The sequence below is a fragment of the Xyrauchen texanus genome, chromosome 7, assembly GCF_025860055.1.
Source record: "Xyrauchen texanus isolate HMW12.3.18 chromosome 7, RBS_HiC_50CHRs, whole genome shotgun sequence".
In the NCBI taxonomy this organism is placed as follows: domain Eukaryota; kingdom Metazoa; phylum Chordata; class Actinopteri; order Cypriniformes; family Catostomidae; genus Xyrauchen; species Xyrauchen texanus.
In genome coordinates, this window is record NC_068282.1 from 22211893 (window position 1) to 22222311 (window position 10419).

Here is a 10419-nt window from a genome sequence, read left to right on the forward strand (position 1 = left end):
AACTCACCCCAATTTGGAATAACCCTGATTTTACTTGAAATAATAAAACACTCAATTTCAATTCCTGGAAAGATAAAGGTATTACTCACCTGCAACATATTTTCGTCAATGGCAATTTCTCTACATTTGAGGACTTGGTCCAGAAATTTGGCATCACCGACAAACAATTCCTACAATACCTACAGATTAAATCATCAATTAAATCATTAATTAAACCAACCACTAACACTCCAATGGTCAGTTTAGAATTCGCCCCAACTATCTCACAACTAATTAATATTCCATCCTCCAAAAAACTACTATCCAAAATCTACAAAATAGTGATACAAACAGACATTATCATAAGTCTCCCCACTGCTAACTGGGAATCGGATTTATCTATTCACACTGATGCCGATTTCTGGACTCAAGTCTGCAAAAACACTTTTCTCATGACCAAAAATACTAACCTACAGCTAATACAATACAAGACTATCCACAGGACTCACCTCACTGGACGGAAATTATTTCATATGGGCTCCACCTCAGACATTTGTCCACACTGCACTCAAAACTGCAGGGACACATATATTCATGCACTTTGGCACTACATCCCTATAAAACAACTCTGGGAAAAGGTTACAAGGATTTTATCTGCCTTTTTCGGCTGCCCCATCTCATCGTCCCCATCTCTCTGTTTACTCGGAGATATCTCCACAATCAACCTGAATCACATGAACAGTAAAATTCTGCTGGTCGCGCTAGCTGTCGCCAAGAAAACCATCTTCATGAATTGGAAAACAAAAAACAAAATCGATATCACTATTTGGAAAAACTTACTTTTGGATCACATCTCAATAGAAGTATCAAATACCCCCTCTAGAAAGAACTCAAATGATTCCCCATCCACCTGGCTAGCACTGTCCAAATTTCTAAATTCTTAGCTCTGCTGGCCCCTTTACCCGAGATTCAGTTTTCAGCGATTTCATTTATCAATCATCAACCTTAGCAAACCTGCTTTATTATCGTCTGCCATACCCCTTCATCACTTAGATAACTCATCTCTCACAACATTACATATTTACAGCATTAGGGACAAATCAGCAGGATGTGGATAACTCTTTCACCCTCTACTACAAGCCTCAAAATGCTCCCCTATATCTCCTCTCCAGAATGGCTCACCGCCAACCTGCAATTTTACTCTGTGCTGCTTTTGCCTCTAGGGGCCTGAGACTGGCTCCCTTGTGTGTGTGGTGGGTGGGGATGTCTACCCTGAGGGAGAATATGCCTCCCTCTTCATCGTGCCTCCACAGACCTCCTCCTCCACTGCAACTGCTGGGGCCGGCTCTACTCTGTACACCTCACTTTTTAATGCTCCTCGTGTTAGATAGCTTACATTCACAATCCTACTTAAGAATTAGGGTGTGCTGAGTGGAGGGCCTGAAGAGGTCCTGCACTGTTGCCCCCCACTTCTTTTTAATGCATCTCATATCATTCACTTAATCACACAATCAGTCAATAGGTAGGGAAATGGGTGGTGCTTGAGGTGGTTCTGATTAAGTTCTACCCCTTGCGCCGCACCTCTTTTAATGCATTTAGACTTAATTTAGACCCTAGAAGACATAACACAGGGATAGTGAGGTGGGTAGATGAGCTGGCCCATCAATAGAACACCAATTGACGGTGGGGGCAGAGGAGTGCTGAAGTGGAGAGGGGTTCTGCCCTTGTGTGCCTCTGGATCAGGTCCCCAGCCCCCCCAACCCCCGCGCGTTCGAAGCCTCACTCCCCCTATCTCTTAGGATTAATATGCTCCTTGACTGGAGCAGTCAGAGGAAAGATCCGTTGAGCCTGACCCAACCCAACCCATTCCCTCTTATAACTAGGACACAGTACTTTAATTACAACAATTCATACTATACCAATCCTGCTGATTTCAACATTTCAACACAAAACACTCAATCATACACAAACTTACACACATGGTACTGTCCATTCTAGCACACACACACACACACACACACACACACACACACACACACACACACACACACATAGCCTTCCTTCTCTACCCTCTTGGTAATCTATCCCAAAAAAATTTAAAAATATTTTTCTCTCTTTTTTTTTACATTTTTTTTTTTTTTTTTTTTTTTTGTCCTGTCAATTACTGTTCTTATTTGTTTCATGTTGAATGTATGAAAGAAATAATAAAAAAAAAAAAAATAAAATAAAAACTGATGAATGTGAGCGGAGAGGACCAGCCTGCCGCATCACAAACTTGTTCAGGCATGAGCTGAGATGTCGACTCAAGGGCATAAGAGCCCGGAGTAGCAAAGCATTTAACCCATCAAGTTCGATGAATGTGTGCGAAGAGAACCCTATCGCACCACAAACTTGTCATAAAAACTGATGAATGTGAGCAGAGAGGACCAGCCTGCCGCATCACAAACTTGTTCAGGTATGAGCTGAGATGTCGACTCAAGGGCATAAGAGCCTGGAGTGCAGAACATCCAAACTATAAAAAAGTCCAATGAATGTGTGCGGAGAGGACAACCTGCCGTATCACAAACTTGCTGCAGAGGGAGACCTCTAGCCAAGGTTTTAGAGGAGGAGAGCCCTCTGGTAGAGTGCCCCCTAAAACCTACTGGCGAAGCTTGACCGTGCGCCTCGTAGGCCCGGGCAATAATGAGGATGCCTCTTTGAGGGCACTCCGCCCACCAAGCCACTGCAAACCGCAGTGGCCACATAGAACCTGGCAGTGGCGAGGCAAGTGCCCGCTGACAGTTCTTTCTACAGAAAATCCAGAACTGAAGCAAACTGGCAGTAAGCTGGTTCTGTAATAAGAACTTTAGTAGAAGGAAACGCATGCAGGCGCATTTGTGCTATGTATGCGTTACTATGATCAGCCCCTCCCGGGGACTGGGCGACTCAGGGAGAAGTAGAGGAGACAATGCGTTATCAACAGAGGCGAAGAGATCCTCTTCTGCCCTGTAAAATCTACCCAGATCGGTTCCAAGTGGAGGGAGCCCTAGCACTTGAAATGGTCTCGATAATCTCAAGAGAAAACCCTGTGAACCTCATTTGGTACCCTTAGGGGCCAGACATGAAAGGTTTCACAATTCGGGCCAAGGATGAGAAGGTCCTCCCTGTTTGGAATTGCCCAAGGCGAGCCGTCGAGGAGAGGAATTAGCTCCGAGAAACATATCCTGTTCGGCCAGCACAGCGCCATTAATAGGAGGCAAGACCCTTGCTGGTGAACATCGCCAAGACTCCCGGGAGCAGAGAAACCGGGGAAAGAAACTCATACAGACGCATTCTGGGTCATGTATGTGTCTTAACGTCCAGACCCAAGGGGGCTGGGTGATTTCAGGGAGAAGTAGAGGAGACATTGCGCTATTCATAGAGGTGAAGAGGTCCTCTTCTGCCCCAAGATCTCACCCAAACTTGTTCCAAGTGGAAAAAGCCTGGCATTTAAAAAGGTCTTGATAACCTCAGGAGAAAGCCCTGTGTCCCTCAGTTGGTACCCTTAGGGGCCAAACTTGAAAGATTCCACAATTCGGGGCAGGGATGAAATATTGCCCTGGGCCTGAGATAGAAGATCCTTCCTGTTCGGAATCGCCCAAGGCGAGCCGTTGAGGGAAGAGATTAGCTCCGAGAACCAAGCCCTGTTCGGCCAGCACGGTGTTATCAGTAAGAGGCAAAAACCCTTGCTGGCGAACTCTGGGCAACTACTACCTTAGGGTGGAGTTCTTAACTCCCCCGTTGGTATTTTCTGTCTGGACCGTAAATCTGCTCCCGTATACGGGCATCCAGGGATATAACTGACCTGAGTGACAGGAGCTTACCCTGGGCCCTAAGGAGAATCCGACGTGTCAGAAATACAGCTGACAAGAACGTGGGTCTCCTTGATGATTTATGTAAGAGGCTACCGCTGTATTGTCCACCAAGCACCAAGACATGGCAGCCTCAGGAGGAGGTATTTCAGGGCCAGAAATACAGCCATCAACCCGAGACAGTGACTGTGACAACCGAAGCTGACGACCCTCCTATCCCCTTAAGCTGGATCGACCACTTAAGGCCGCTACCCTGCCCAGTAAGGGAGGCGCCTGTCGTTAGCAGTCTGCGACAACAAGACGCACCTAGAGTGGGACCCAAGGCAGAAAACCGGGTCTGAACCACATAGAAAGGGAACGAAGCCTGAGGCGCGGAACCCTTTTTAGCCTAGGGGTTTTGGCCCTTGGAAGAAATCCCCTGGCTTTTGGCCACAACAAAAACGGTCTCATGAGCAGAAGGTCCAGAGGCATCACCGTGGACACGGTCGCCCTGAGACCTGGAAATCGTTGATACTGATAACAGTGCAACCTTGACCTAGCCTGACTTTGCTCAGGGTGATCTGAATGGACTCAATCCTAGCGGGAGACAGTTGTGCCCGCATTGTGATTGAACTCCATACGATGCCCCGATAGACAGTGTTCTGAGTGGGAGAGAGGACGCTTTTCTTGGCATTGAGCCTCAACCCCAGAGAAACAGATGAGCTAAGACGATGTCCCTGTGCTGAACTGCAAGTTCCTGGAACTGCGCTAGGATCAGGAACGATCTTTATTTTTTCCTTTTTCGTGAGTGCTGACTCCCGGAAGCAAGCGAGGCGAGCACGAAGCACTCTGCCTGTTAAAGCAAATCGCAGTGCTCGCACCCGCACTGCTGCAACGCGAGAGCAGCGTGCTCTTACCCCCAAACAAACAGAGCAAAAACTGATGTGTGTCCTCTTCAGCTATAGAGCAAGAAGAGGGGAACACGCACCGTTTGTGGCTTTCAGTCATTCTCTCTTTTTTTTCTTTCTTTTTTTTTTTAGAAATATATACATATATATATATATATATACATATATATATATATATAATATTTTCTAAACAGAAGAGAAAAGAGAACAAAGAGAACAACGTTCACTGCACACTGCCTAACTGATTCTAACTCCTAACAGAGGAAAGAAAGTTTTGACAGGGTTTGTGAAACACACAGAAACTGAATCGCTCTGAAAAAAGAGTTCGTGACGACACCTGGTGACGTATCCATTTATAGCCTGGCCGCAGGTGCATCTAATGATTACATCATCCGAGGCTATAAATTCCGGTCAATGTTCATTGACGTGTTACACACACTATTTCAGCTCAGTTCACAGCTAGAGTTGTTCCCCTAGCGCTTAGCAGCGCAGCATCGTAGTGAAGCTTTTTGTAAAGGGAACACTTTTTTGGTGAATGCCAAATTTTACTAGCCACAATTGTTTTTTTTTTTTAAATATATTAAATAATTTGCTATAATTATATACTTTTAGAATATACTGGAAACATTCCCTTCCTGATTTTTGTAAATCAGTTCATACTGTCCATTTCAGTAAATCAATTCAAAACTCTAATTTAACTAATTGTTTGCGTCATCACTCAAATGTTCAAAGAAGTCCCAGCTTGGCACTATTTTGAGTTTATTTTATATTTTATATAATTTGGTACATATACAGTAAATGAAAAAAGATGTAATATTATATTTTATGTTCTTAAAGATGAAGTATGTAATTTCTGTGCCACCAAACAGAACTGCAAAGATAAACTTTGTTCTCAGAACAGCTTTCTAAATACGTGGGATTGTACAACTGCCATTGGTAAAAAAATAAAAATATAGTCCCTTCCCAACTCACGCCATTGGTTGAGAATCATTGTTGGGATGAGTCTAAGTGGGTTGCTCAAAACTAATTAAAAAATGTTATTCTGTGGTGCTCAAAAAAAATAATTGTCATAGAGCCACAGAAAACCAGTGCTTACAGTTTTCGAGAAAATGTACCTATTAGTTGTCTATGCATATTAAGGTGGGATAGGAGAATGCATTTTAACACAGAGAAGGTTATATACTTCAGCTTTAACTCGCATTAACTGAATTTAGTATGATTATGCTTATACATTTTTAGCTGAATTATCCTGCTTTAGCTTTAAAAAAATTCATGGTTACTGTTGTAACCTCTGTTCCCCGAGGGAAGGAACGAGACGTTGTGTCGAATGAAGTGACACAAGGGGTCTTCCTGGGACGACAAACGTACCTCTGAACCTGAGAAAAGGCCAATGTCAAGTTGGCAGACAGAATTTGCATGCCCCGCCCCGGACATACGGGTATAAAGGGAAGCGGGGCAGCGAGTGCCAGTCAGGATTTTGTACTGAGGAGCCGAAAATAAGGTACGGCCATTTACAGTAGTAGGTCTAGTGCTGTGGCAGAAGGGACACAACGTCTCGTTCCTTCCATCTGAGAACAGTAACCATGACGTTCCCCTTCTGTCACTCACTCGACGTTGTGTCGAATGAAGTGACATAAGGGGACCCATATAAAAATGCCACGCACTGACTGTGTTACGTGAACTGTCAAGACAGGTGCAAGCAGGCTACTGTGTGCTAAAGGTACCTGTGTCGGCTGCACGTAGCCCTCCCCAATGCCCCCAAAGAGATGTCACATACAGACCTTAGGTTCCCCTCACACCTGAGGGGTGCTTAGTGACTAACCTGGGATAGAAGGCGCACTGGATCAACTTGGTGAAGGGCGCTGTGTGCAAGTGGAACACCTTGTCGGTTGTGCCACATTACCGAGTTCTACCGGCTCGGACCTGAGATTGTAAAATCTGGCAAAGGTATTGGGTGTTGCCGGTTCACGACCTGGTCCCTGAAGGGGGTCGTAGGAATCTTGGGCACGTAGCCCAGTCCCGGCCTCAGGAGAATGTGAGAATGTGCTTGACCGAACTCCAGGCAGGTGTCACTGACAGAGAACATTTGCAGGTCCCTACCATCTTGATGGAGGCTAACACGAAAAGGAGGGCCATCGTCAGGCAGAGGGCCTTGAGCTCAACTGAATCAAGCTGGACGAAACCTGCCGCGACAGCGTGTCCACCGTTGTGTTGCAGTTGCCAGGGATGAGAGTGGCGCGCAGCAACCTGGGTCTGGAGATGTCGGGCAAGTTGTGACATATGACGACAGCGAATGCTGCCTTGGCGATTCATGTATGCTACCATCGCAGTGCTGTCTGAACGTATCAAGACATGCTTGCCCCAGAATTGTGGGAGAAACCTCCGTACGGCAAGAGATACAGCCAACAACTCTAGGCAGTTTATGTGCCAACGCTGCCAGGGTCCTTTCCAGGGGCCAGCGGCAGCGTGCCCGTTGCACACGGTGCCCCAACCCTGTCGAGAGGAGTCTGTAGTTACCAAGACACATCTGGACACCTGCTGCAAGGGGACTCCAGTCCGCAGAAAGCAGAGGTCTGTCCAAGGGTTGAAAGTCTGACGGCAAGAAGGGGTGATTGTCACACGGTATGTGCCGTGGCGCCATGCCATCGGGCATCGAGTCTGTAGCCAGTGCTGAAGCGGTCTCATATGCATCAACCCGAGCAGCGCGGCTGAGGATGCCATATGCCCCAGGAGCCTCTTGAATTGTTTTAGAGGAACAGCTGTGCCGGGCTCGAAGAGAGCGAGGCACCTGAGCACTAACTGAGCGCGCTCGTTAGTGAGACGCGCTTTCATTGAGACTATTTCCATGCCGAGAAAAGAGATGCTCTGAACCGGGACGAGCTTGCTCTTTTCCCAGTTGACCTGAAGCCCTAAACGACTGAGGTGCCTGAGCACCTGGTCCCTGTGAGAGCACAGTAACTCTCGAGAGTGTCGAGTCAAGGTAGTTGAGTATGCGGATGCCCACTTCCCTTAGCGGGGCAAGAGCTGCCTCTGCGATCTTCGTGAAGACGCGAGGGGACAGGGACAGGCCGAAAGGGAGGACCTTGTACTGGTACGCTGGTGCTGAGAAAAGACTCAAAGCACTTACCTTGCTCCGCGCACCCTGCGGGGGGCGGGTCAGAGACTGAGGAAGAGGTCCTAGAGAGGCGTCTTCGGAACTCGTCAGCGCATGAATATAATACAAAAATAATCTAAAATAGTCCAGATAGTTTCCCTTTGGTGTTCAGGAATAGTTAGGCCACAGTAGGCCTTGTTTGTCCTTCTCTCTCAGTTTACGAACTGAAGCACCGGTGGGCGGGGCCAAGGATGTGTTGATGTAAAAGTAGGCATTCATGTTTTTGAGCTGTAGAGGCGGTCATGAATTAATGAACCCCTAGTGACATAAGGTATTCCCGGAATTAGAGAACGAGGTGTTTGTGCAGCTTGGTTTCAGTAATTATTTTATTAAATTGGGGATTAAGTTTTGAGTTCTGAAATTGACAGTAAGTTTTTATAATAGACAGACCTCCTATATGCCAAAATATCAAGGAAAATGTCAATCCTCATGACATGACCCCTTTAAGTTTTAACGGTAGTTTCACCCTATGAAATTCTAGCAGTGCAAATCCTACAAATTGCAACTCTGCTATCATTGTCACCCAATGAAAATTCCACAAAAGAGTAATTTTTACTCACACAGCACAAGTTGTAGGCTAGTTTTCCGAAAAATCGGCCCTCATCATTGGCTGTTTTTAAACAATTGCATGATATCTGATAATCCAGATAAATTATTTTATCAGCCAACCTGATGATTGGCAGATATATCAGTGCATCGTTAATACATTTCAAGATGTATATTGAATATACTATGTATGTGCTTGTGAAGAGTGCACACACTGCGTGCATGTGCGGCAGAGATGCACTGCAGATCAGAAGAACAGCCACAATCTTCACGACATGCACTTCACAAGCTTTTCTTTCATTTGTTTCTCAAATTGTAATCCAATGTGTTACTTTAACAAGATTACATTGTTGTTACTAAACAACATTACTAAGCAAGTGTTTTGGCCAATCCAAGACCCATCACCCGGTAAAGTGTTAATTTCCAACCCTTCTCATATTATGTTGTAAACACTTATATTGACGTACATTTAGTTTGATGTTCATAACATTTGTTAAATGACAGTGCTTTGATGTCGATGAGAGTTTTATGGGTCTTAATGAATTCATGTAATTTATTGGTAAACACTTTATGCAAGACTTATAAATAGAGCTCTTAAAAGATGCCTATGTTCCTGATATTAATCTGATCCTTCGTCAGGGTGCTAATGACATATGAATTCAGTTTGTGAGTGAGTGACATATTGAGGGCAGTAACAGGAGATGACCATATGACCCACATTCACCAAGTGTCCTCGTATGTCCTTAATCCAGTAGGCTCTAACTCATCCATGACCTCTATGCTCACCCCAGCTGTATCCCACACAGAAACACATGCGCCTGTTGTTCCCTGTAACACCTGCCCCTCAGTCTCATAGTCATACATAAGCATACAAACCTATGCAATGCATTTGACAGATGTAGCCTCTTTTGTGTTATATCATAAATTATTATTCTCATCCAATTTGAAAACATCTTCATTGTTTTCAACAGTTGGCAGCACTCTTGTTATTTCCAGGTTTTGATGCCAAGTTTACTCAATGTGACGTCTGGTTGTCATGTTCTTGGTTAGATTTCAGCAGTGTTAGCCTAATAAGTAGTGGCATTGTTTGACAGATTTTAATAGACAAAACTTTTGAGATGACTTTCAACATTTTTTTTTACAGTGGCCCCAAATGTATTTGATTGCTTTATCCATGCTTAAAAGTGTATGTAATTTCATGAGATATCAAATATCAAACCAAGTGCTAAAGCATATGACCAGTGTTATCCAATTCCCGAATGAATGACTCTTATGAGCCACACCTTTGAATCTACAGCTCGCAAAATACAGAGCAAATTATTTTGAGACAGTTCTTTTTATTGAATCAAAAACACACAGCTAACCAGTGTAGTCTGATTCCCAAACAAATGTCTCTTGTATGCCAGATCTTTTTATTGAATCAAAGCATACAACTGAACAGTCTAGTCTGATTCCCAAGTGAATGACTCTTGTATGCCAGATCTTTTTATTGAATCAAAACATACAACTGAACAGTCTAGTCTGATTCCCAAGCGAATGACTCTTGTACAGTAAGCCATTTCTTTTTAATGAATCTAACATACACAGCTGACCAGCGTAGTTGGATTCGCAAAGAAATGTCTCTTGTAAGCCAGTTCTTTTTATTGAATCAAAACATACAGCTGACCAGTGTAGTCTGATTCCCAAACAAATGACTCTTGTAAGCCAGTTCTTTTTATTGAATCAAAACATACAACTGAACAGTCTAGTCTGGTTCCCAAGCGAATGACTCTTGTACAGTAAGTCATTTCTTTTTATCGAATCTAACATACACAGCTGACCAGCGTAGTTGGATTCCCAAACAAATGACTCTTGTAAGCCAGTTCTTTTTATTTAATCAAAAACATGCATTGTGACCAGTGTAGTTTGGTTCCCGAACGAATTATTCTTATGAACCAGTTAATTTTTGGGAATAAAAAACCTATAGTTGATCAGTGTAGTGCGGAATCTACAGCTGACCTGTGTAGTCTGATTCCCGAATGAA